The sequence below is a fragment of the Taudactylus pleione genome, unplaced genomic scaffold (assembly GCF_031769625.1).
Source record: "Taudactylus pleione unplaced genomic scaffold, aTauple2 ptg002148l, whole genome shotgun sequence".
NCBI classification, from domain to species: Eukaryota; Metazoa; Chordata; class Amphibia; order Anura; family Myobatrachidae; genus Taudactylus; species Taudactylus pleione.
Genome location: NW_028286542.1, coordinates 645,497 through 672,420, shown reverse-complemented (window position 1 = coordinate 672,420; position 26,924 = coordinate 645,497).

The window sequence follows — 26,924 nt, the reverse complement described above, 5'->3', positions numbered from 1 at the left end:
TGATGTAGCTGTCACTAGTGTATATAGCATGTGTGGAGGAAGGATTAGGTGTAGGACACAGTAATGTATGACACAAGGGAGCAGAGCAGTGATATTAGTGATGTAGCTGTCACTAGTGTATAGAGCATGTGTGGAGGAAGGATTAGGTGTATGACACAGTAATGTATGACACAAGGGAGCAGAGCAGTGATGATAGTGATGTAGATGTCACTAGTGTATAGAGCATGTGTGGAGGAAGGATTAGGTGTATGACACAGTAATGTATGACACAAGGGAGCAGAGCAGTGATGATATTAGAGATACAGCTGTCACTAGTGTATAGAGCATGTGTGGAGGAAGGATTAGGTGTATGACACAGTAATGTATGACACAAGGGAGCAGAGCAGTGATGATATTAGTGATGTAGCTGTCACTAGTGTATAGAGCATGTGTGGAGGAAGGATTAGGTGTAGTACACAGTAATGTATGACACAAGGGAGCAGAGCAGTGATGATATTAGTGATACAGCTGTCACTAGTGTATAGAGCATGTGTGGGGGAAGGATTAGGTGTAGGACACAGTAATATATGACACAAGGGAGCAGAGCAGTGATGATATTAGTGATACAGATGTCACTAGTGTATAGAGCATGTGTGGGGGAAGGATTAGGTGTAGGACACAGTAATATATGACACAAGGGAGCAGAGCAGTGATGATATTAGTGATGTAGGTGTCACTAGTGTATAGAGCATGTGTGGAGGAAGGATTAGGTGTAGGACACAGTAATGTATGACACAAGGGAGCAGAGCAGTGATATTAGTGATGTAGATGTCACTGGTGTATAGAGCATGTGTGGAGGAAGGATTAGGTGTAGGACACAGTAATGTATGACACAAGGGAGCAGAGCAGTGATGATATTAGTGATGTAGCTGTCACTAGTGTATAGAGCATGTGTGGAGGAAGGATTAGGTGTATGACACAGTAATGTATGACACAAGGGAGCAGAGCAGTGATGATATTAGTGATACAGCTGTCACTAGTGTATAGAGCATGTGTGGAGGAAGGATTAGGTGTAGGACACAGTAATGTATGACACAAGGGAGCAGAGCAGTGATATTAGTGATGTAGCTGTCACTAGTGTATAGAGCATGTGTGGAGGAAGGATTAGGTGTAGGATACAGTAATGTATGACACAAGGGAGCAGAGCAGTGATGGTATTAGTGATGTAGCTGTCACTAGTGAATAGAGAATGTGTGGAGGAAGGATTAGGTGTAGGACACAGTAATGTATGACACAAGGGAGCAGAGCAGTGATGATATTAGTGATGTAGCTGTCACTAGTGTATAGAGCATGTGTGGGGGAAGGATTAGGTGTAGGACACAGTAATGTATGACACAAGGGAGCAGAGCAGTGATGATATTAGAGATACAGCTGTCACTAGTGTATAGAGCATGTGTGGAGGAAGGATTAGGTGTAGGACACAGTAATATATGACACAAGGGAGCAGAGCAGTGATGATATTTGTGATACAGATGTCACTAGTGTATAGAGCATGTGTGGGGGAAGGATTAGGTGTAGGACACAGTAATGTATGACACAAGGGAGCAGAGCAGTGATGTAGCTGTCACTAGTGTATAGAGCATGTGTGGAGGAAGGATTAGGTGTAGGACACAGAAATGTATGACACAAGGGAGCAGAGCAGTGATGATATTAGTGATGTAGGTGTCACTAGTGTATAGAGCATGTGTGGAGGAAGGATCAGGTGTAGGACACAGTAATGTATGACACAAGGGAGCAGAGCAGTGATGATATTAGTGATACAGCTATCACTAGAGTATAGAGCATGTGTGGGGGAAGGATTAGGTGTAGGACACAGTAATGTATGACACAAGGGAGCAGAGCAGTGATGATATTAGTGATGTAGCTGTCACTAGTGTATAGAGCATGTGTGGAGGAAGGATTAGGTGTAGGACACAGTAATGTATGACACAATAGAGCAGAGCAGTGATGATATTAGTGATGTAGCTGTCACTGGTGTATAGAGCATGTGTGGAGGAAGGATTAGGTGTAGGATACAGTAATGTATGACACAAGGGAGCAGAGCAGTGATGGTATTAGTGATGTAGCTGTCACTAGTGAATAGAGAATGTGTGGAGGAAGGATTAGGTGTAGGACACAGTAATGTATGACACAAGGGAGCAGAGCAGTGATGATATTAGTGATGTAGCTGTCACTAGTGTATAGAGCATGTGTGGGGGAAGGATTAGGTGTAGGACACAGTAATGTATGACACAAGGGAGCAGAGCAGTGATGATATTAGAGATACAGCTGTCACTAGTGTATAGAGCATGTGTGGAGGAAGGATTAGGTGTAGGACACAGTAATATATGACACAAGGGAGCAGAGCAGTGATGATATTTGTGATACAGATGTCACTAGTGTATAGAGCATGTGTGGGGGAAGGATTAGGTGTAGGACACAGTAATGTATGACACAAGGGAGCAGAGCAGTGATGTAGCTGTCACTAGTGTATAGAGCATGTGTGGAGGAAGGATTAGGTGTAGGACACAGAAATGTATGACACAAGGGAGCAGAGCAGTGATGATATTAGTGATGTAGGTGTCACTAGTGTATAGAGCATGTGTGGAGGAAGGATCAGGTGTAGGACACAGTAATGTATGACACAAGGGAGCAGAGCAGTGATGATATTAGTGATACAGCTATCACTAGAGTATAGAGCATGTGTGGGGGAAGGATTAGGTGTAGGACACAGTAATGTATGACACAAGGGAGCAGAGCAGTGATGATATTAGTGATGTAGCTGTCACTAGTGTATAGAGCATGTGTGGAGGAAGGATTAGGTGTAGGACACAGTAATGTATGACACAATAGAGCAGAGCAGTGATGATATTAGTGATGTAGCTGTCACTGGTGTATAGAGCATGTGTGGAGGAAGGATTAGGTGTAGGACACAGTAATGTATGACACAAGGGAGCAGAGCAGTGATGATATTAGTGATGTAGATGTCACTAGTGTATAGAGCATGTGTGGAGGAAGGATTAGGTGTAGGACACAGTAATGTATGACAATAGGGAGCAGAGCAGTGATATTAGTGATGTAGCTGTCACAAGTGTATAGAGCATGTGTGGAGGAAGGTTTAGGTGTATGATACAGTAATGTATGACACAAGGGAGCAGAGCAGTGATGATATTAGTGATGTAGCTGTCACTGGTGTATAGAGCATGTGTGGAGGAAGGATTAGGTGTAGGACACAGTAATGTATGACACAAGGGAGCAGAGCAGTGATGATATTAGTGATGTAGCTGTCACTAGTGTATAGAGCATGTGTGGAGGAAGGATTAGGTGTAGGACACAGTAATGTATGACACAAGGGAGCAGAGCAGTGATGATATTAGTGATGTAGCTGTCACTAGTGTATAGAGCATGTGTGGGGGAAGGATTAGGTGTAGGACACAGTAATGTATGACACAAGGGAGCAGAGCAGTGATGATAGTGATGTAGATGTCACTAGTGTATAGAGCATGTGTGGAGGAAGGATTAGGTGTATGACACAGTAATGTATGACACAAGGGAGCAGAGCAGTGATAATATTAGTGATGTAGATGTCATTAGTGTATAGAGCATGTGTGGGGGAAGGATTAGGTATATGACACAGTAATGTATGACACAAGGGAGCAGAGCAGTGATGATATTAGTGATGTAGCTGTCACTAGTGTATAGAGTATGTGTGGAGGAAGGATTAGGTGTATGACACAGTAATGTATGACACAAGGGAGCAGAGCAGTGATGATATTAGTGATGTAGCTGTCACTAGTGTATAGAGCATGTGTGGGGGAAGGATTAGGTGTAGGACACAGTAATGTATGACACAAGGGAGCAGAGCAGTGATGATATTAGTGATGTAGCTGTCACTAGTGTATAGAGCATGTGTGGGGGAAGGATTAGGTGTAGGACACAGTAATGTATGACACAAGGGAGCAGAGCAGTGATGATATTAGTGATGTAGCTGTCACTAGTATATAGAGCATGTGTGGAGGAAGGATTAGGTGTAGGACACAGTAATGTATGACACAAGGGAGCAGAGCAGTGATGATATTAGTAATGTAGCTGTCACTAGTGTATAGAGCATGTGTGGAGGAAGGATTAGGTGTATGACACAGTAATGTTTGACACAAGGGAGCAGAGCAGTGATGATATTAGTGATGTAGCTGTCACTAGTGTATAGAGCATGTGTGGGGGAAGGATTAGGTGTAGGACACAGTAATGTATGACAATAGGGAGCAGAGCAGTGATGATATTAGTGATGTAGATGTCACCAGTGTATAGAGCATGTGTGGGGGAAGGATTAGGTGTAGGACACAGTAATGTATGACAATAGGGAGCAGAGCAGTGATGATATTAGTGATGTAGATGTCACCAGTGTATAGAGCATGTGTGGAGGAAGGATTAGGTGTAGGACACAGTAATGTATGACACAAGGGAGCAGAGCAGTGATGATATTAGTGATGTAGCTGTCACTAGTGTATAGAGCATGTGTGGAGGAAGGATTAGGTGTATGACACAGTAATGTATAACACAAGGGAGCAGAGCAGTGATGATATTAGTGATGTAGGTGTCACTAGTGTATAGAGCATGTGTGGGGGGAAGGATTAGGTGTAGATCACAGTAATGTATGACACAAGGGAGCAGAGCAGTGATGATATTAGTGATGTAGCTGTCACTAGTGTATAGAGCATGTGTGGAGGAAGGATTAGGTGTAGGACACAGTAATGTATGACACAAGGGAGCAAAGCAGTGATGATATTAGTGATGTAGCTGTCACTAGTGTATAGAGCATGTGTGGAGGAAGGATTAGGTGTAGGACACAGTAATGTATGACACAAGGGAGCAGAGCAGTGATGATATTAGTGATGTAGGTGTCACTAGTGTATAGAGCATGTGTGGGGGGAAGGATTAGGTGTAGATCACAGTAATGTATGACACAAGGGAGCAGAGCAGTGATGATATTAGTGATGTAGGTGTCACTAGTGTATAGAGCATGTGTGGGGGGAAGGATTAGGTGTAGATCACAGTAATGTATGACACAAGGGAGCAGAGCAGTGATGATATTAGTGATGTAGCTGTCACTAGTGTATAGAGCATGTGTGGAGGAAGGATTAGGTGTAGGACACAGTAATGCATGACACAAGGGAGCAGAGCAGTGATGATATTAGTGATACAGCTGTCACTAGTGTATAGAGCATGTGTGGGGGAAGGATTAGATGTAGGACACAGTAATGTATGACACAAGGGAGCAGAGCAGTGATGATATTAGTGATGGAGCTGTCACTAGTGTATAGAGCATGTGTGGAGGAAGGATTAGGTGTAGGACACAGCAATGTATGACACAAGGGAGCAGAGCAGTGATGATATTAGTGATGGAGCTGTCACAAGTGTATAGAGCATGTGTGGAGGAAGGATTAGGTGTAGGACACAGCAATGTATGACACAAGGGAGCAGAGCAGTGATGATATTAGTGATGTAGATGTCACTAGTGTATAGAGCATGTGTGGAGGAAGTATTAGGTGTAGGACACAGTAATGTATGACACAAGGGAGCAGAGCAGTGATGATATTAGTGATGTAGCTGTCACTAGTGTATAGAGCATGTGTGGAGGAAGTATTAGGTGTAGGACACAGTAATGTATGACACAAGGGAGCAGAGCAGTGATGATATTAGTGATGTAGCTGTCACTAGTGTATAGAGCATGTGTGGGGGAAGGATTAGGTATATGACACAGTAATGTATGACACAAGGGAGCAGAGCAGTGATAATATTAGTAATACAGCTGTAACTAGTGTATAGAGCATGTGTGGGGGAAGGATTAGGTGTAGGACACAGTAATATATGACACAAGGGAGCAGAGCAGTGATGATATTAGTGATGTAGCTGTCACTAGTGTATAGAGTATGTGTGGAGGAAGGATTAGGTATATGACACAGTAATGTATGACACAAGGGAGCAGAGCAGTGATGATATTAGTGATGTAGATGTCACTAGTGTATAGAGCATGTGTGGAGGAAGGATTAGGTGTATGATACAGTAATGTATGACACAAGGGAGCAGAGCAGTGATGATATTAGTGATGTAGATGTCACTAGTGTATAGAGCATGTGTGGAGGAAGGATTAGGTGTAGGACACAGTAATGTATGACACAAGGGAGCAGAGCAGTGATGATATTAGTGATGTAGCTGTCACTAGTGTATATAGCATGTGTGGAGGAAGGATTAGGTGTAGGACACAGTAATGTATGACACAAGGGAGCAGAGCAGTGATGATATTAGTGATGTAGCTGTCACTAGTGTATATAGCATGTGTGGAGGAAGGATTAGGTGTAGGACACAGTAATGTATGACACAAGGGAGCAGAGCAGTGATATTAGTGATGTAGCTGTCACTAGTATATAGAGCATGTGTGGAGGAAGGATTAGGTGTATGACACAGTAATGTATGACACAAGGGAGCAGAGCAGTGATGATAGTGATGTAGATGTCACTAGTGTATAGAGCATGTGTGGAGGAAGGATTAGGTGTATGACACAGTAATGTATGACACATGGGAGCAGAGCAGTGATGATATTAGTGATGTAGCTGTCACTAGTGTATAGAGCATGTGTGGAGGAAGGATTAGGTGTATGACACAGTAATGTATGACACAAGGGAGCAGAGCAGTGATGATAGTGATGTAGATGTCACTAGTGTATAGAGCATGTGTGGAGGAAGGATTAGGTGTATGACACAGTAATGTATGACACATGGGAGCAGAGCAGTGATGATATTAGTGATGTAGCTGTCACTAGTGTATAGAGCATGTGTGGAGGAAGGATTAGGTGTATGACACAGTAATGTATGACACAAGGGAGCAGAGCAGTGATGATATTAGTGATACAGCTGTCACTAGTGTATAGAGCATGTGTGGAGGAAGGATTAGGTGTAGGACACAGTAATGTATGACACAAGGGAGCAGAGCAGTGATATTAGTGATGTAGCTGTCACTAGTGTATAGAGCATGTGTGGAGGAAGGATTAGGTGTAGGATACAGTAATGTATGACACAAGGGAGCAGAGCAGTGATGATATTAGTGATGTAGCTGTCACTAGTGTATAGAGAATGTGTGGGGGAAGGAATAGGTGTAGGACACAGTAATGTATGACACAAGGTAGCAGAGCAGTGATGATATTAGTGATACAGCTGTCACTAGTGTATAGAGCATGTGTGGAGGAAGGATTAGGTGTATGACACAGTAATGTATGACACAAGGGAGCTGAGCAGTGATGATATTAGTGATGTAGATGTCACTAGTGTATAAAGCGTGTGTGGGGGAAGGATTAGGTATAGGACACAGTAATGTATGACACAAGGGAGCAGAGCAGTGATGATATTAGTGATGTAGCTGTCACTAGTGTATAGAGCATGTGTGGGGGAAGGATTAGGTGTAGGACACAGTAATGTATGACACAAGGGAGCAGAGCAGTGATGATATTAGAGATACAGCTGTCACTAGTGTATAGAGCATGTGTGGAGGAAGGATTAGGTGTAGGACACAGTAATATATGACACAAGGGAGAAGAGCAGTGATGATATTAGTGATACAGATGTCACTAGTGTATAGAGCATGTGTGGGGGAAGGATTAGGTGTAGGACACAGTAATGTATGACACAAGGGAGCAGAGCAGTGATGATATTAGTGATGTAGCTGTCACTAGTGTATAGAGCATGTGTGGGGGAAGGATTAGGTGTAGGACACAGTAATGTATGACACAAGGGAGCAGAGCAGTGATGATATTAGTGATGTAGCTGTCACTAGTGTATAGAGCATGTGTGGGGGAAGGATTAGGTGTAGGACACAGTAATATATGACACAAGGGAGCAGAGCAGTGATGATATTAGTGATACAGATGTCACTAGTGTATAGAGCATGTGTGGGGGAAGGATTAGGTGTAGGACACAGTAATGTATGACACAAGGGAGCAGAGCAGTGATGATATTAGTGATGTAGCTGTCACTAGTGTATAGAGTATGTGTGGGGGAAGGATTAGGTGTAGGACACAGTAATGTATGACAATAGGGAGCAGAGCAGTGATGATATTAGTGATGTAGATGTCACTAGTGTATAGAGCATGTGGGGAGGAAGGATTAGGTATAGTACACAGTGATGTATGACACAAGGGAGCAGAGCAGTGATGATATTAGTGATGTAGCTGTCACTAGTGTATAGACCATGTGTGGAGGAAGGATTAGGTGTAGGACACAGTAATGTATGACACAAGGGAGCAGAGCAGTGATGATATTAGTAATGTAGCTGTCACTAGTGTATAGAGCATGTGTGGAGGAAGGATTAGGTGTAGGACACAGTAATGTATGACAATAGGGAGCAGAGCAGTGATGATATTAGTGATGTAGATGTCACTAGTGTATAGAGCATGTGTGGGGGAAGGATTAGGTGTAGGACACAGTAATGTATGACAATAGGGAGCAGAGCAGTGATGATATTAGTGATGTAGCTGTCACTAGTGTATAGAGCATGTGTGGAGGAAGGATTAGGTGTAGGACACAGTAATGTATGACACAAGGGAGCACAGCAGTGATGATATTAGTGATGTAGATGTCACCAGTGTATAGAGCGTTTGTGGAGGAAGGATTAGGTGTATGACACAGTAATATATGACACAAGGGAGCAGAGCAGTGATGATATTAGTGATGTAGGTATCACTAGTGTATAGAGCATGTGTGGGGGGAAGGATTAGGTGTAGATCACAGTAATGTATGACACAAGGGAGCAGAGCAGTGATGATATTAGTGATGTAGCTGTCACTAGAGTATAGAGCATGTGTGGAGGAAGGATTAGGTGTAGGACACAGTAATGTATGACACAAGGGAGCAGAGCAGTGATGATATTAGTGATGTAGCTGTCAGTAGTGTATAGAGCATGTGTGGAGGAAGGATTAGGTGTAGGACACAGTAATGTATGACACAAGGGAGCAGAGCAGTGATGATATTAGTGATGTAGGTGTCACTAGTGTATAGAGCATGTGTGGGGGGAAGGATTAGGTGTAGATCACAGTAATGTATGACACAAGGGAGCAGAGCAGTGATGATATTAGTGATGTAGCTGTCACTAGTGTATAGAGCATGTGTGGAGGAAGGATTAGGTGTAGGACACAGTAATGTATGACACAAGGGAGCAGAGCAGTGATGATATTAGTGATACAGCTGTCACTAGTGTATAGAGCATGTGTGGGGGAAGGATTAGATGTAGGACACAGTAATGTATGACACAAGGGAGCAGAGCAGTGATGATATTAGTGATGGAGCTGTCACTAGTGTATAGAGCATGTGTGGAGGAAGGATTAGGTGTAGGACACAGCAATGTATGACACAAGGGAGCAGAGCAGTGATGATATTAGTGATGTAGATGTCACTAGTGTATAGAGCATGTGTGGAGGAAGTATTAGGTGTATGACACAGTAATGTATGACACAATGGAGCAGAGCAGTGATGATATTAGTGATGTAGCTATCACTAGTGTATAGAGCATGTGTGGGGGAAGGATTAGGTGTAGGACACAGTAATGTATGACACAAGGGAGCAGAGCAGTGATGATATTAGTGATGTATCAGTCAGTAGTGTATAGAGTATGTGTGGAGGAAGGATTAGGTGTAGGACACAGTAATGTATGACACATGGGAGCAGAGCAGTGATGATATTAGTGATGTAGATGTCACTAGTGTATAGAGCATGTGTGGGGGAAGGATTAGGTGTAGGACACAGTAATGTATGACACAAGGGAGCAGAGCAGTGATGATATTAGTGATGTAGCTGTCACTAGTGTATAGAGCATGTGTGGGGGAAGGATTAGGTATATGACACAGTAATGTATGACACAAGGGAGCAGAGCAGTGATGATATTAGTGATGTAGCTGTCACTAGTGTATAGAGCATGTGTGGAGGAAGGATTAGGTGTAGGACACAGTAATGTATGACACAAGGGAGCAGAGCAGTGATATTAGTGATGTAGGTGTCACTAGTGTATAGAGCATGTGTGGGGGAAGGATTAGGTGTATGACACAGTAATGTATGACACAAGGGAGCAGAGCAGTGATGATATTAGTGATGTAGCTGTCACTAGTGTATAGAGCATGTGTGGAGGAAGGATTAGGTGTAGGACACAGTAATGTATGACACAAGGGAGCAGAGCAGTGATATTAGTGATGTAGCTGTCACTAGTGTATAGAGCATGTGTGGAGGAAGGATTAGGTGTAGGATACAGTAATGTATGACACAAGGGAGCAGAGCAGTGATGATATTAGTGATGTAGCTGTCACTAGTGTATAGAGAATGTGTGGAGGAAGGATTAGGTGTAGGACACAGTAATGTATGACACAAGGGAGCAGAGCAGTGATGATATTAGAGATACAGCTGTCACTAGTGTATAGAGCATGTGTGGAGGAAGGATTAGGTGTAGGACACAGTAATATATGACACAAGGGAGCAGAGCAGTGATGATATTAGTGATACAGATGTCACTAGTGTATAGAGCATGTGTGGAGGAAGGATTAGGTGTAGGACACAGTAATGTATGACACAATAGAGCAGAGCAGTGATGATATTAGTGATGTAGCTGTCACTAGTGTATAGAGCATGTGTGGAGGAAGGATTAGGTGTAGGACACAGTAACGTATGACACAAGGGAGCAGAGCAGTGATGATATTAGTGATGTAGCTGTCACTGGTGTATAGAGCATGTGTGGAGGAAGGATTAGGTGTGTGACACAGTAATGTATGACACAAGGGAGCAGAGCAGTGATGATATTAGTGATGTAGGTATCACTAGTGTATAGAGCATGTGTGGAGGAAGGATTAGGTGTAGGACACAGTAATGTATGACACAAGGGAGCAGAGCAGTGATATTAGTGATGTAGATGTCACTAGTGTATAGAGCATGTGTGGAGGAAGGATTAGGTGTAGGACACAGTAACGTATGACACAAGGGAGCAGAGCAGTGATGATATTAGTGATGTAGCTGTCACTAGTGTATAGAGCATGTGTGGAGGAAGGATTAGGTGTATGACACAGTAATGTATGACAATAGGGAGCAGAGCAGTGATGATATTAGTGATGTAGGTGTCACTAGTGTATAGAGCATGTGTGGAGGAAGGTTTAGGTGTAGGACACAGTAATGTATGACACAAGGGAGCAGAGCAGTGATGATATTAGTGATGTAGCTGTCACTGGTGTATAGAGCATGTGTGGGGAGGAAGGATTAGGTGTAGGACACAGTAATGTATGACACAAGGGAGCAGAGCAGTGATGATATTAGTGATGTAGCTGTCACTAGTGTATAGAACATGTGTGGAGGAAGGATTAGGTGTAGGACACAGTAATGTATGACACAAGGGAGCAGAGCAGTGATGATATTAGTGATGTAGCTGTCACTAGAGTATAGAGCATGTGTGGAGGAAGGATTAGGTGTAGGACATAGTAATGTATGACACAAGGGAGCAGAGCAGTGATCATATTAGTGATACAGCTGTCACTAGAGTATAGAGCATGTGTGGAGGAAGGATTAGGTGTATGATACAGTAATGTATGACACAAGGGAGCAGAGCAGTGATGATATTAGTGATGTAGGTGTCACTAGTGTATAGAGCATGTGTGGAGGAAGGATTAGGTGTGGGACACAGTAATGTATGACACAAGGGAGCAGAGCAGTGATGATATTAGTGATGTAGATGTCACTAGTGTATAGAGCATGTGTGGAGGAAGGATAAGATGTATGACACAGTAATGTATGACACAAGGGAGCAGAGCAGTGATGATAGTGATGTAGATGTCACTAATGTATAGAGCATGTGTGGAGGAAGGATTAGGTGTAGGACATAGTAATGTATGACACAAGGGAGCAGAGCAGTGATGATAGTGATGTAGATGTCACTAATGTATAGAGCATGTGTGGAGGAAGGATTAGGTGTAGGACACAGTAATGTATGACACAAGGGAGCAGAGCAGTGATGATATTAGTGATGTAGCTGTCACTAGTGTATAGAGCATGTGTGGAGGAAGGATTAGGTGTATGACACAGTAATGTATGACACAAGGGAGCAGAGCAGTGATGATATTAGTGATGTAGCTGTCACTAGTGTATAGAGTATGTGTGGAGGAAGGATTAGGTGTATGACACAGTAATGTATGACACAAGGGAGCAGAGCAGTGATGATATTAGTGATGTAGCTGTCACTAGTGTATAGAGCATGTGTGGAGGAAGGATTAGGTGTATGACACAGTAATGTATGACACAAGGGAGCAGAGCAGTGATGATATTAGTGATGTAGCTGTCACTAGTGTATAGAGCATGTGTGGAGAAGGGATTAGGTGTAGGACACAGTAATGTATGACACAAGGGAGCAGAGCAGTGATGATATTAGTGATGTAGCTGTCACTAGTGTATAGAGCATGTGTGGAGGAAGAATTAGGTGTATGACACAGTAATGTATGACACAAGGGAGCAGAGCAGTGATGATATTAGTGATGTAGCTGTCACTAGTATATAGAGCATGTGTGGAGGAAGGATTAGGTGTAGGACACAGTAATGTATGACACAAAGGAGCAGAGCAGTGATGATATTAGTGATGTAGCTGTCACTAGTGTATAGAGCATGTGTGGAGGAAGGATTAGGTGTAGGACACAGTAATGTATGACAATAGGGAGCAGAGCAGTGATGATATTAGTGATGTAGATGTCACTAGTGTATAGAGCATGTGTGGAGGAAGGATTAGGTGTAGGAAACAGTAATGTATGACACAAGGGAGCAGAGCAGTGATGATAGTGATGTAGATGTCACTAGTGTATAGAGCATTAGTGGAGGAAGGATTAGGTGTAGGACACAGTAATGTATGACACAACGGAGCAGAGCAGTGATGATATTAGTGATGGAGCTGTCACTAGTGTATAGAGTATGTGTGGAGGAAGGATTAGGTGTAGGACACAGTAATGTATGACACAAGGGAGCAGAGCAGTGATATTAGTGATGTAGCTGTCACTAGTGTATAGAGCATGTGTGGAGGAAGGATTAGGTGTTGGACACAGTAATGTATGACACAAGGGAGCAGAGCAGTGATGATATTAGTGATGTAGCTGTCACTAGTGTATAGAGTATGTGTGGAGGAAGGATTAGGTGTAGGACACAGTAATGTATGACACAAGGGAGCAGAGCAGTGATATTAGTGATGTAGCTGTCACTAGTGTATAGAGCATGTGTGGAGGAAGGATTAGGTGTAGGACACAGTAATGTATGACACAAGGGAGCAGAGCAGTGATGATAGTGATGTAGATGTCACAAGTGTATAGAGCATGTGTGGAGGAAGGATTAGGTGTAGGACACAGTAATGTATGACACAAGGGAGCAGAGCAGTGATGATATTAGTGATGGAGCTGTCACTAGTGTATAGAGCATGTGTGGAGGAAGGATTAGGTGTAGGACACAGTAATGTATGACACAAGGGAGCAGAGCAGTGATGATATTAGTGATACAGCTGTCACTAGTGTATAGAGCATGTGTGGGGGAAGGATTAGGTGTAGGACACAGTAATATATGACACAAGGGAGCAGAGCAGTGATTATATTAGTGAAACAGATGTCACTAGTGTATAGAGCATGTGTGGGGGAAGGATTAGGTGTATGACACAGTAATGTATGACAATAGGGAGCAGAGCAGTGATGATATTAGTGATGTAGCTGTAACTAGTGTATAGAGCATGTGTGGAGGAAGGATTAGATGTATGACACAGTAATGTATGACACAAGGGAGCAGAGCAGTGATGATAGTGATGTAGATGTCACTAGTGTATAGAGCTTGTGTGGAGGAAGGATTATTTGTAGGACACAGTAATGTATGACACAAGGAAGCAGAGCAGTGATGATATTAGTGATGTAGCTGTCACTAGTGTATAGAGTATGTGTGGAGGAAGGATTAGGTGTAGGACACAGTAATGTATGACACAAGGGAGCAGAGCAGTGATATTAGTGATGTAGCTGTCACTAGTGTATAGAGCATGTGTGGAGGAAGGATTAGGTGTAGGACACAGTAATGTATGACTCAAGGGAGCAGAGCAGTGATGATATTAGTGATGTAGCTGTCACTAGTGTATAGAGCATGTGTGGAGGAAGGATTAGGTGTAGGACACAGTAATGTATGACACAAGGGAGCAGAGCAGTGATGATAGTGATGTAGATGTCACAAGTGTATAGAGCATGTGTGGAGGAAGGATTAGATGTATGACACAGTAATGTATGACACAAGGGAGCAGAGCAGTGATGATAGTGATGTAGATGTCACTAGTGTATAGAGCTTGTGTGGAGGAAGGATTATTTGTAGGACACAGTAATGTATGACACAAGGAAGCAGAGCAGTGATGATATTAGTGATGTAGCTGTCACTAGTGTATAGAGTATGTGTGGAGGAAGGATTAGGTGTAGGACACAGTAATGTATGACACAAGGGAGCAGAGCAGTGATATTAGTGATGTAGCTGTCACTAGTGTATAGAGCATGTGTGGAGGAAGGATTAGGTGTAGGACACAGTAATGTATGACTCAAGGGAGCAGAGCAGTGATGATATTAGTGATGTAGCTGTCACTAGTGTATAGAGCATGTGTGGAGGAAGGATTAGGTGTAGGACACAGTAATGTATGACACAAGGGAGCAGAGCAGTGATGATAGTGATGTAGATGTCACAAGTGTATAGAGCATGTGTGGAGGAAGGATTAGGTGTAGGACACAGTAATGTATGACACAAGGGAGCAGAGCAGTGATGATATTAGTGATGTAGCTGTCACTAGTGTATAGAGCATGTGTGGAGGAAGGATTAGGTTTAGGAAACAGTAAGGTATGACACAAGGGAGCAGAGCAGTGATGATAGTGATGTAGATGTCACTAGTGTATAGAGCATGTGTGGGGGAAAGATTAGGTGTAGGACACAGTAATGTATGACACAAGGGAGCAGAGCAGTGATGATATTAGTGATGTAGCTGTCACTAGTGTATAGAGTATGTGTGGAGGAAGGATTAGGTGTAGGACACAGTAATGTATGACACAAGGGAGCAGAGCAGTGATATTAGTGATGTAGCTGTCACTAGTGTATAGAGCATGTGTGGAGGAAGGATTAGGTGTAGGACACAGTAATGTATGACACAAGGGAGCAGAGCAGTGATGATAGTGATGTAGATGTCACAAGTGTATAGAGCATGTGTGGAGGAAGGATTAGGTGTATGACACAGTAATGTATGACACAAGGGAGCAGAGCAGTGATGATATTAGTGATGTAGCTGTCACTAGTGTATAGAGCATGTGTGGAGGAAGGATTAGGTGTAGGAAACAGTAATGTATGACACAAGGGAGCAGAGCAGTGATGATATTAGTGATGTAGCTGTCACTAGTGTATAGAGTATGTGTGGAGGAAGGATTAGGTGTAGGACACAGTAATGTATGACACAAGGGAGCAGAGCAGTGATGATATTAGTGATGGAGCTGTCACTAGTGTATAGAGCATGTGTGGAGGAAGGATTAGGTGTAGGACACAGTAATGTATGACACAAGGGAGCAGAGCAGTGATGATATTAGTGATACAGCTGTCACTAGTGTATAGAGCATTTGTGGGGGAAGGATTAGGTGTAGGACACAGTAATATATGACACAAGGGAGCAGAGCAGTGATTATATTAGTGAAACAGATGTCACTAGTGTATAGAGCATGTGTGGGGGAAGGATTAGGTGTATGACACAGTAATGTATGACACAAGGGAGCAGAGCAGTGATGATATTAGTGATGTAGATGTCACTATTCTATAGAGCATGTGTGGAGGAAGGATTAGGTGTATGACACAGTAATGTATGACACAAGGGAGCAGAGCAGTGATGATATTAGTGATGTAGCTGTAACTAGTGTATAGAGCATGTGTGGAGGAAGGATTAGATGTAGGACACAGTAATGTATGACACAAGGGAGCAGAGCAGTGATGATAGTGATGTAGATGTCACTAGTGTATAGAGCTTGTGTGGAGGAAGGATTAGGTGTAGGACACAGTAATGTATGACACAAGGGAGCAGAGCAGTGATGATAGTGATGTAGATGTCACTAGTGTATAGAGCTTGTGTGGAGGAAGGATTATTTGTAGGACACAGTAATGTATGACACAAGGAAGCAGAGCAGTGATGATATTAGTGATGTAGCTGTCACTAGTGTATAGAGTATGTGTGGAGGAAGGATTAGGTGTAGGAAACAGTAATGTATGACACAAGGGAGCAGAGCAGTGATATTAGTGATGTAGCTGTCACTAGTGTATAGAGCATGTGTGGAGGAAGGATTAGGTGTAGGACACAGTAATGTATGACTCAAGGGAGCAGAGCAGTGATGATATTAGTGATGTAGCTGTCACTAGTGTATAGAGCATGTGTGGAGGAAGGATTAGGTGTAGGACACAGTAATGTATGACACAAGGGAGCAGAGCAGTGATGATAGTGATGTAGATGTCACAAGTGTATAGAGCATGTGTGGAGGAAGGATTAGGTGTAGGACACAGTAATGTATGACACAAGGGAGCAGAGCAGTGATGATATTAGTGATGTAGCTGTCACTAGTGTATAGAGTATGTGTGGAGGAAGGATTAGGTGTAGGACACAGTAATGTGTGACACAAGGGAGCAGAGCAGTGATGATATTAGTGATGTAGATGTCACTAGTGTATAGAGCATGTGTGGAGGAAGGATTAGGTGTAGGACACAGTAATGTATGACACAAGGGAGCAGAGCAGTGATGATATTAGTGATGTAGCTGTCACTAGTGTATAGAGCATGTGTGGAGGAAGGATTAGGTGTAGGACACAGTAATGTATGACACAAGGGAGCAGAGCAGTGATGATATTAGTGATGGAGCTGTCACTAGTGTATAGAGCATGTGTGGAGGAAGGATTAGGTGTAGGACACAGTAATGTATGACACAAGGGAGCAGAGCAGTGATGATATTAGTGATACAGCTGTCACTAGTGTATAGAGCATGTGTGGGGGAAGGATTAGGTGTAGGACACAGTAATATATGACACAAGGGAGCAGAGCAGTGATGATATTAGTGATACAGATGTCACTAGTGTATAGTGCATGTGTGGGGGAAGGATTAGGTGTAGGACACAGTAATGTATGACACAAGGGAGCAGAGCAGTGATGATATTAGTGATGTAGCTGTCACTAGTGTATAGAGCATGTGTGGAGGAAGGATTAGGTGTAGGACACAGAAATGTATGACACAAGGGAGCAGAGCAGTGATGATATTAGTGATGTAGCTGTCACTAGTGTATAGAGCATGTGTGGAGGAAGGATTAGGTGTAGGACACAGTAATGTATGACACAAGGGAGCAGAGCAGTGATGATATTAGTGATGTAGCTGTCACTGGTGTATAGAGCATGTGTGGAGGAAGGATTAGGTGTAGGACACAGTAATGTATGACACAAGAGAGCAGAGCAGTGATGATTTTAGTGATGTAGCTGTCACTAGTGTATAGAGCATGTGTGGAGGAAGGATTAGGTGTAGGACACAGTAATGTATGACACAAGGGAGCAGAGCAGTGATGATATTAGTGATGTAGCTGTCACTAGTGTATAGAGCATGTGTGGAGGAAGGATTAGGTGTGGGACACAGTAATGTATGACACAAGGGAGCAGAGCAGTGATGATATTAGTGATGTAGGTGTCACTAGTGTATAGAGCATGTGTGGAGGAAGGATTAGGTGTATGACACAGTAATGTATGACACAAGGGAGCAGAGCAGTGATGATATTAGTGATGTAGATGTCACCAGTGTATAGAGCATGTGTGGAGGAAGGATTAGGTGTAGGACACAGTAATGTATGACACAAGGGAGCAGAGCAGTGATGATATTAGTGATACAGCTGTCACTAGTGTATAGAGCATGTGTGGGGGAATGATTAGGTGTATGACACAGTAATGTATGACACAAGGGAGCACAGCAGTGATATTAGTGATGTAGCTGTCACTAGTGTATAGAGCATGTGTGGAGGAAGGATTAGGTGTAGGACACAGTAATGTATGACACAAGGGAGCAGAGCAGTGATGATATTAGTGATGTAAATGTCACTAGTGTATAGAGCATGTGTGAAGGATTAGGTGTATGACACAGTAATGTATGACACAAGGGAGCACAGCAGTGATATTAGTGATGTAGCTGTCACTAGTGTATAGAGCATGTGTGGAGGAAGGATTAGGTGTAGGACACAGTAATGTATGACACAAGGGAGCAGAGCAGTGATGATATTAGTGATGTAGGTGTCACTAGTGAATAGAGAATGTGTGGAGGAAGGATTAGATGTAGGACACAGTAATGTATGACACAAGGGAGCAGAGCAGTGATGATATTAGTGATGTAAATGTCACTAGTGTATAGAGCATGTGTGGAGGAAGGATTAGGTGTAGGACACAGTAATGTATGACACAAGGGAGCATAGCAGTGATGATATTAGTGATGTAGCTGTCACTAGTGTATAGAGCATGTGTGGAGGAAGGATTAGGTGTAGGACACAGTAATGTATGACACAAGGGAGCAGAGCAGTGATAATAGTGATGTAGCTGTCTCAAGTGTATAGAGCATGTGTGGAGGAAGGATTAGGTGTAGGACACAGTAATGTATGACACAAGGGAGCAGAGCAGTGATGATATTAGTGATGCAGCTGTCACTAGTGTATAGAGCATGTGTGGAGGAAGGATTAGCTGTGGGACACAGTAATGTATGACCCAAGGTAGCAGAGCAGTGATGATATTAGTGATGTAGGTGTCAACAGTGTATAGAGCATGTGTGGAGGAAGGATTAGGTATATGACACAGTAATGTATGACACAAGGGAGCAGAGCAGTGATGATAGTGATGTAGATGTCACTAGTGTATAGAGCATGTGTGGAGGAAGGATTAGGTGTATGACACAGTAATGTATGACACAAGGGAGCAGAGCAGTGATGATATTAGTGATGTAGCTGTCACTAGTGTATAGAGCATGTGTGGAGGAAGGATTAGGTGTATGACACAGTAATGTATGACACAAGGGAGCAGAGCAGTGATATTAGTGATGTAGCTGTCACTAGTGTATAGAGCATGTGTGGAGGAAGGATTAGTTGTATGACACAGTAATGTATGACACAAGGGAGCAGAGCAGTGATGATAGTGATGTAGATGTCACTAGTGTATAGAGAATGTGTGGAGGAAGGATTAGGTGTAGGACACAGTAATGTATGACACAAGGGAGCAGAGCAGTGATGATATTAGAGATACAGCTGTCACTAGTGTATAGAGCATGTGTGGAGGAAGGATTAGGTGTAGGACACAGTAATATATGACACAAGGGAGCAGAGCAGTGATGATATTAGTGATACAGATGTCACTAGTGTATAGAGCATGTGTGGGGGAAGGATTAGGTGTAGGACACAGTAATGTATGACACAAGGGAGCAGAGCAGTGATATTAGTGATGTAGCTGTCACTAGTGTATAGAGCATGTGTGGGGGAAGAATTAGGTGTAGGACACAGTAATGTATGACACAAGGGAGCAGAGCAGTGATGATATTAGTGATGTAGCTGTCACTAGTGTATAGAGCATGTGTGGAGGAAGGATTAGGTGTTGGACACAGAAATGTATGACACAAGGGAGCAGAGCAGTGATGATATTAGTGATGTAGCTGTCACTAGTGTATAGAGCATGTGTGGAGGAAGGATTAGGTGTAGGACACAGTAATGTATGACACAAGGGAGCAGAGCAGTGATATTAGTGATGTAGCTGTCACTAGTGTATAGAGCATGTGTGGAGGAAGGATTAGGTGTAGGACATAGTAATGTATGACAAAAGGGAGCAGAGCAGTGATCATATTAGTGATACAGCTGTCACTAGAGTATAGAGCATGTGTGGAGGAACGATTAGGTGTGGGACACAGTAATGTATGACACAAGGGAGCAGAGCAGTGATGATATTAGTGATGTAGGTGTCACTAGTGTATAGAGCATGTGTGGAGGAAGGATTAGGTGTAGGACACAGTAATATATGACACAAGGGAGCAGAGCAGTGATGATATTAGTGATGTAGGTGTCACTAGTGTATAGAGCATGTGTGGAGGAAGGATTAGGTGTATGACACAGTAATGTATGACACAAGGGAGCAGAGCAGTGATGATATTAGTGATGTAGCTGTCACTAGTGTATAGAGCATGTGTGGAGGAAGGATAAGATGTATGACACAGTAATGTATGACACAAGGGAGCAGAGCAGTGATGATATTAGTGATGTAGCTGTCACTAGTGTATAGAGCATGTGGGGAGGAAGGATTAGGTGTAGGAGACAGTAATGTATGACACAAGGGAGCAGAGCAGTGATGATATTAGTGATGGAGCAGTCACTAGTGTATAGAGTATGTGTGGAGGAAGGATTAGGTGTAGCACACAGTAATGTATGACACAAGGGAGCAGAGCAGTGATGATAGTGATGTAGATGTCACTAATGTATAGAGCATGTGTGGAGGAAGGATTAGGTGTATGACACAGTAATGTATGACACAAGGGAGCATAGCAGTGATGATATTAGTGATGTAGCTGTCACTAGTGTATAGAGTATGTGTGGAGGAAGGATTAGGTGTAGGAAACAGTAATGTATGACACAAGGGAGCAGAGCAGTGATATTAGTGATGTAGCTGTCACTAGTGTATAGAGCATGTGTGGAGGAAGGATTAGGTGTAGGACACAGTAATGTATGACACAAGGGAGCAGAGCAGTGATGATAGTGATGTAGATGTCACTAGTGTATAGAGCATGTGTGGAGGAAGGATTAGGTGTATGACACAGTAATGTATGACACAAGGGAGCAGAGCAGTGATGATATTAGTGATGTAGCTGTCACTAGTGTATAGAGCATGTGTGGAGGAAGGATTAGGTGTAGGAAACAGTAATGTATGACACAAGGGAGCAGAGCAGTGATGATATTAGTGATGTAGCTGTCACTAGTGTATAGAGTATGTGTGGATGAAGGATTAGGTGTAGGACACAGTAATGTATGACACAAGGGAGCAGAGCAGTGATGATATTAGTGATGGAGCTGTCACTAGTGTATAGAGCATGTGTGGAGGAAGGATTAGGTGTAGGACACAGTAATGTATGACACAAGGGAGCAGAGCAGTGATGTTATTAGTGATACAGCTGTCACTAGTGTATAGAGCATGTGTGGGGGAAGGATTAGGTGTAGGACACAGTAATATATGACACAAGGGAGCAGAGCAGTGATGATATTAGTGATGTAGATGTCACTATTCTATAGAGCATGTGTGGAGGAAGGATTAGGTGTAGATCACAGTAATGTATGACACAAGGGAGCAGAGCAGTGATGATATTAGTGATGTAGATGTCACTAGTGTATAGAGCATGTGTGGAGGAAGGATTAGGTGTAGGACACAGTGATGTATGACACAAGGGAGCAGAGCAGTGATGATATTAGTGATGTAGCTGTAACTAGTGTATAGAGCATGTGTGGAGGAAGGATTAGATGTATGACACAGTAATGTATGACACAAGGGAGCAGAGCAGTGATGATAGTGATGTAGATGTAACTAGTGTATAGAGCATGTGTGGAGGAAGGATTAGATGTATGACACAGTAATGTATGACACAAGGGAGCAGAGCAGTGATGATATTAGTGATGTAGCTGTCACTAGTGTATAGAGCTTGTGTGGAGGAAGGATTATTTGTAGGACACAGTAATGTATGACACAAGGAAGCAGAGCAGTGATGATATTAGTGATGTAGCTGTCACTAGTGTATAGAGTATGTGTGGAGGAAGGATTAGGTGTAGGACACAGTAATGTATGACACAAGGGAGCAGAGCAGTGATATTAGTGATGTAGCTGTCACTAGTGTATAGAGCATGTGTGGAGGAAGGATTAGGTGTAGGACACAGTAATGTATGACTCAAGGGAGCAGAGCAGTGATGATATTAGTGATGTAGCTGTCACTAGTGTATAGAGCATGTGTGGAGGAAGGATTAGGTGTAGGACACAGTAATGTATGACACAAGGGAGCAGAGCAGTGATGATAGTGATGTAGATGTCACAAGTGTATAGAGCATGTGTGGAGGAAGGATTAGGTGTAGGACACAGTAATGTATGACACAAGGGAGCAGAGCAGTGATGATATTAGTGATGTAGCTGTCACTAGTGTATAGAGTATGTGTGGAGGAAGGATTAGGTGTAGGACACAGTAATGTGTGACACAAGGGAGCAGAGCAGTGATGATATTAGTGATGTAGATGTCACTAGTGTATAGAGCATGTGTGGAGGAAGGATTAGGTGTAGGACACAGTAATGTATGACACAAGGGAGCAGAGCAGTGATGATATTAGTGATGTAGCTGTCACTAGTGTATAGAGCATGTGTGGAGGAAGGATTACGTGTAGGACCCAGTAATGTATGACACAAGGGAGCAGAGCAGTGATGATATTAGTGATGGAGCTGTCACTAGTGTATAGAGCATGTGTGGAGGAAGGATTAGGTGTAGGACACAGTAATGTATGACACAAGGGAGCAGAGCAGTGATGATATTAGTGATACAGCTGTCACTAGTGTATAGAGCATGTGTGGAGGAAGGATTAGGTGTAGGACCCAGTAATGTATGACACAAGGGAGCAGAGCAGTGATGATATTAGTGATGGAGCTGTCACTAGTGTATAGAGCATGTGTGGAGGAAGGATTAGGTGTAGGAAACAGTAATGTATGACACAAGGGAGCAGAGCAGTGATGATATTAGTGATGTAGCTGTCACTAGTGTATAGAGTATGTGTGGAGGAAGGATTAGGTGTAGGACACAGTAATGTATGACACAAGGGAGCAGAGCAGTGATGATATTAGTGATGGAGCTGTCACTAGTGTATAGAGCATGTGTGGGGGAAGGATTAGGTGTAGGACACAGTAATATATGACACAAGGGAGCAGAGCAGTGATGATATTAGTGATGTAGATGTCACTATTCTATAGAGCATGTGTGGAGGAAGGATTAGGTGTAGATCACAGTAATGTATGACACAAGGGAGCAGAGCAGTGATGATATTAGTGATGTAGATGTCACTAGTGTATAGAGCATGTGTGGAGGAAGGATTAGGTGTAGGACACAGTGATGTATGACACAAGGGAGCAGAGCAGTGATGATATTAGTGATGTAGCTGTAACTAGTGTATAGAGCATGTGTGGAGGAAGGATTAGATGTATGACACAGTAATGTATGACACAAGGGAGCAGAGCAGTGATGATAGTGATGTAGATGTAACTAGTGTATAGAGCATGTGTGGAGGAAGGATTAGATGTATGACACAGTAATGTATGACACAAGGGAGCAGAGCAGTGATGATATTAGTGATGTAGCTGTCACTAGTGTTTAGAGCTTGTGTGGTGGAAGGATTATTTGTAGGACACAGTAATGTATGACACAAGGAAGCAGAGCAGTGATGATATTAGTGATGTAGCTGTCACTAGTGTATAGAGTATGTGTGGAGGAAGGATTAGGTGTAGGACACAGTAATGTATGACACAAGGGAGCAGAGCAGTGATATTAGTGATGTAGCTGTCACTAGTGTATAGAGCATGTGTGGAGGAAGGATTAGGTGTAGGACACAGTAATGTATGACTCAAGGGAGCAGAGCAGTGATGATATTAGTGATGTAGCTGTCACTAGTGTATAGAGCATGTGTGGAGGAAGGATTAGGTGTAGGACACAGTAATGTATGACACAAGGGAGCAGAGCAGTGATGATAGTGATGTAGATGTCACAAGTGTATAGAGCATGTGTGGAGGAAGGATTAGGTGTAGGACACAGTAATGTATGACACAAGGGAGCAGAGCAGTGATGATATTAGTGATGTAGCTGTCACTAGTGTATAGAGTATGTGTGGAGGAAGGATTAGGTGTAGGACACAGTAATGTGTGACACAAGGGAGCAGAGCAGTGATGATATTAGTGATGTAGATGTCACTAGTGTATAGAGCATGTGTGGAGGAAGGATTAGGTGTAGGACACAGTAATGTATGACACAAGGGAGCAGAGCAGTGATGATATTAGTGATGTAGCTGTCACTAGTGTATAGAGCATGTGTGGAGGAAGGATTAGGTGTAGGACCCAGTAATGTATGACACAAGGGAGCAGAGCAGTGATGATATTAGTGATGGAGCTGTCACTAGTGTATAGAGCATGTGTGGAGGAAGGATTAGGTGTAGGACACAGTAATGTATGACACAAGGGAGCAGAGCAGTGATGATATTAGTGATACAGCTGTCACTAGTGTATAGAGCATGTGTGGGGGAAGGATTAGGTGTAGGACACAGTAATATATGACACAAGGGAGCAGAGCAGTGATGATATTAGTGATACAGATGTCACTAGTGTATAGTGCATGTGTGGGGGAAGGATTAGGTGTAGGACACAGTAATGTATGACACAAGGGAGCAGAGCAGTGCTGATATTAGTGATGTAGCTGTCACTAGTGTATAGAGCATGTGTGGAGGAAGGATTATGTGTAGGACACAGAAATGTATGACACAAGGGAGCAGAGCAGTGATGATATTAGTGATGTAGCTGTCACTAGTGTATAGAGCATGTGTGGAGGAAGGATTAGGTGTAGGACACAGTAATGTATGACACAAGGGAGCAGAGCAGTGATGATATTAGTGATGTAGCTGTCACTGGTGTATAGAGCATGTGTGGGGGACGGATTAGGTGTAGGACACAGTAATGTATGACACAAGAGAGCAGAGCAGTGATAATAGTGATGTAGCTGTCACAAGTGTATAGAGCATGTGTGGAGGAAGGATTAGGTGTAGGACACAGTAATGTATGACACAAGGGAGCAGAGCAGTGATCATATTAGTGATACAGCTGTCACTAGAGTATAGAGCATGTGTGGAGGAAGGATTAGGTGTAGGACACAGTAATGTATGACACAAGGGAGCAGAGCAGTGATGATATTAGTGATGTAGCTGTCACTAGTGTATAGAGCATGTGTGGAGGAAGGATTAGGTGTGGGACACAGTAATGTATGACACAAGGGAGCAGAGCAGTGATGATATTAGTGATGTAGGTGTCACTAGTGTATAGAGCATGTGTGGAGGAAGGATTAGGTGTATGACACAGTAATGTATGACACAAGGGAGCACAGCAGTGATGATATTAGTGATGTAGGTGTCACTAGTGTATAGAGCAAGTGTGGAGGAAGGATTAGATGTATGACACAGTAATGTATGACACAAGGGAGCAGAGCAGTGATGATATTAGTGATGTTGCTGTCACTAGTGTATAGAGCATGTGTGGAGGAAGGATTAGTTGTATGACACAGTAATGTATGACACAAGGGAGCAGAGCAGTGATGATAGTGATGTAGATGTCACTAGTGTATAGAGCATGTGTGGAGGAAGGATTAGGTGTATGACACAGTAATGTATGACACAAGGGAGCAGAGCAGTGATGATATTAGTGATGTAGCTGTCACTAGTGTATAGAGCATGTGTGGAGGAAGGATTAGGTGTAGGAAACAGTAATGTATGAAACAAGGGAGCAGAGCAGTGAAGATATTAGTGATGTAGCTGTCACTAATGTATAGAATATGTGTGGAGGAAGGATTAGGTGTAGGACACAGTAATGTATGACACAAGGGAGCAGAGCAGTGATGATATTAGTGATGAAGCTGTCACTAGTGTATAGAGCATGTGTGGAGGAAGGATTAGGTGTAGGACACAGTAATGTATGACACAATGGAGCAGAGCAGTGATGATATTAGTGATGTAGATGTCACTAGTGTATAGAGCATGTGTGGAGGAAGGATTAGGTGTAGGACACATTAATGTATGACACAGTAGAGCAGAGCAGTGATATTAGTGATGTAGCTGTCACTAGTGTATAGAGCATGTGTGGAGGAAGGATTAGGTGTATGACACAGTAATGTATGACACAAGGGAGCACAGCAGTGATATTAGTGATGTAGCTGTCACTAGTGTATAGAGCGTGTGTGGGGGAAGGATTAGGTGTAGGACACAGTAATGTATGACACAAGGGAGCAGAGCAGTGATGATATTAGTGATGTAGGTGTCACTAGTGTATAGAGCATGTGTGGGGGAAGGATTAGGTGTAGGACACAGTAATGTATGACACAAGGGAGCAGAGCAGTGATGATATTAGTGATGTTGCTGTCACTAGTGTATAGAGCATGTGTGGAGGAAGGATTAGGTGTAGGACACAGTAATGTATGACACAAGGGAGCAGAGCAGTGATGATATTAGTGATGGAGCTGTCACTAGTGTATAGAGCATGTGTGGAGGAAGGATTAGGTGTAGGACACAGTAATGTATGACACAAGGGAGCAGAGCAGTGATGATATTAGTGATACAGCTGTCACTAGTGTATAGAGCATGTGTGGGGGAAGGATTAGGTGTAGGACACAGTAATATATGACACAAGGGAGCAGAGCAGTGATGATATTAGTGATGTAGATGTCACTATTCTATAGAGCATGTGTGGAGGAAGGATTAGGTGTAGATCACAGTAATGTATGACACAAGGGAGCAGAGCAGTGATGATATTAGTGATGTAGATGTCACTAGTGTATAGAGCATGTGTGGAGGAAGGATTAGGTGTAGGACACAGTGATGTATGACACAAGGGAGCAGAGCAGTGATGATATTAGTGATGTAGCTGTAACTAGTGTATAGAGCATGTGTGGAGGAAGGATTAGATGTATGACACAGTAATGTATGACACAAGGGAGCAGAGCAGTGATGATAGTGATGTAGATGTAACTAGTGTATAGAGCATGTGTGGAGG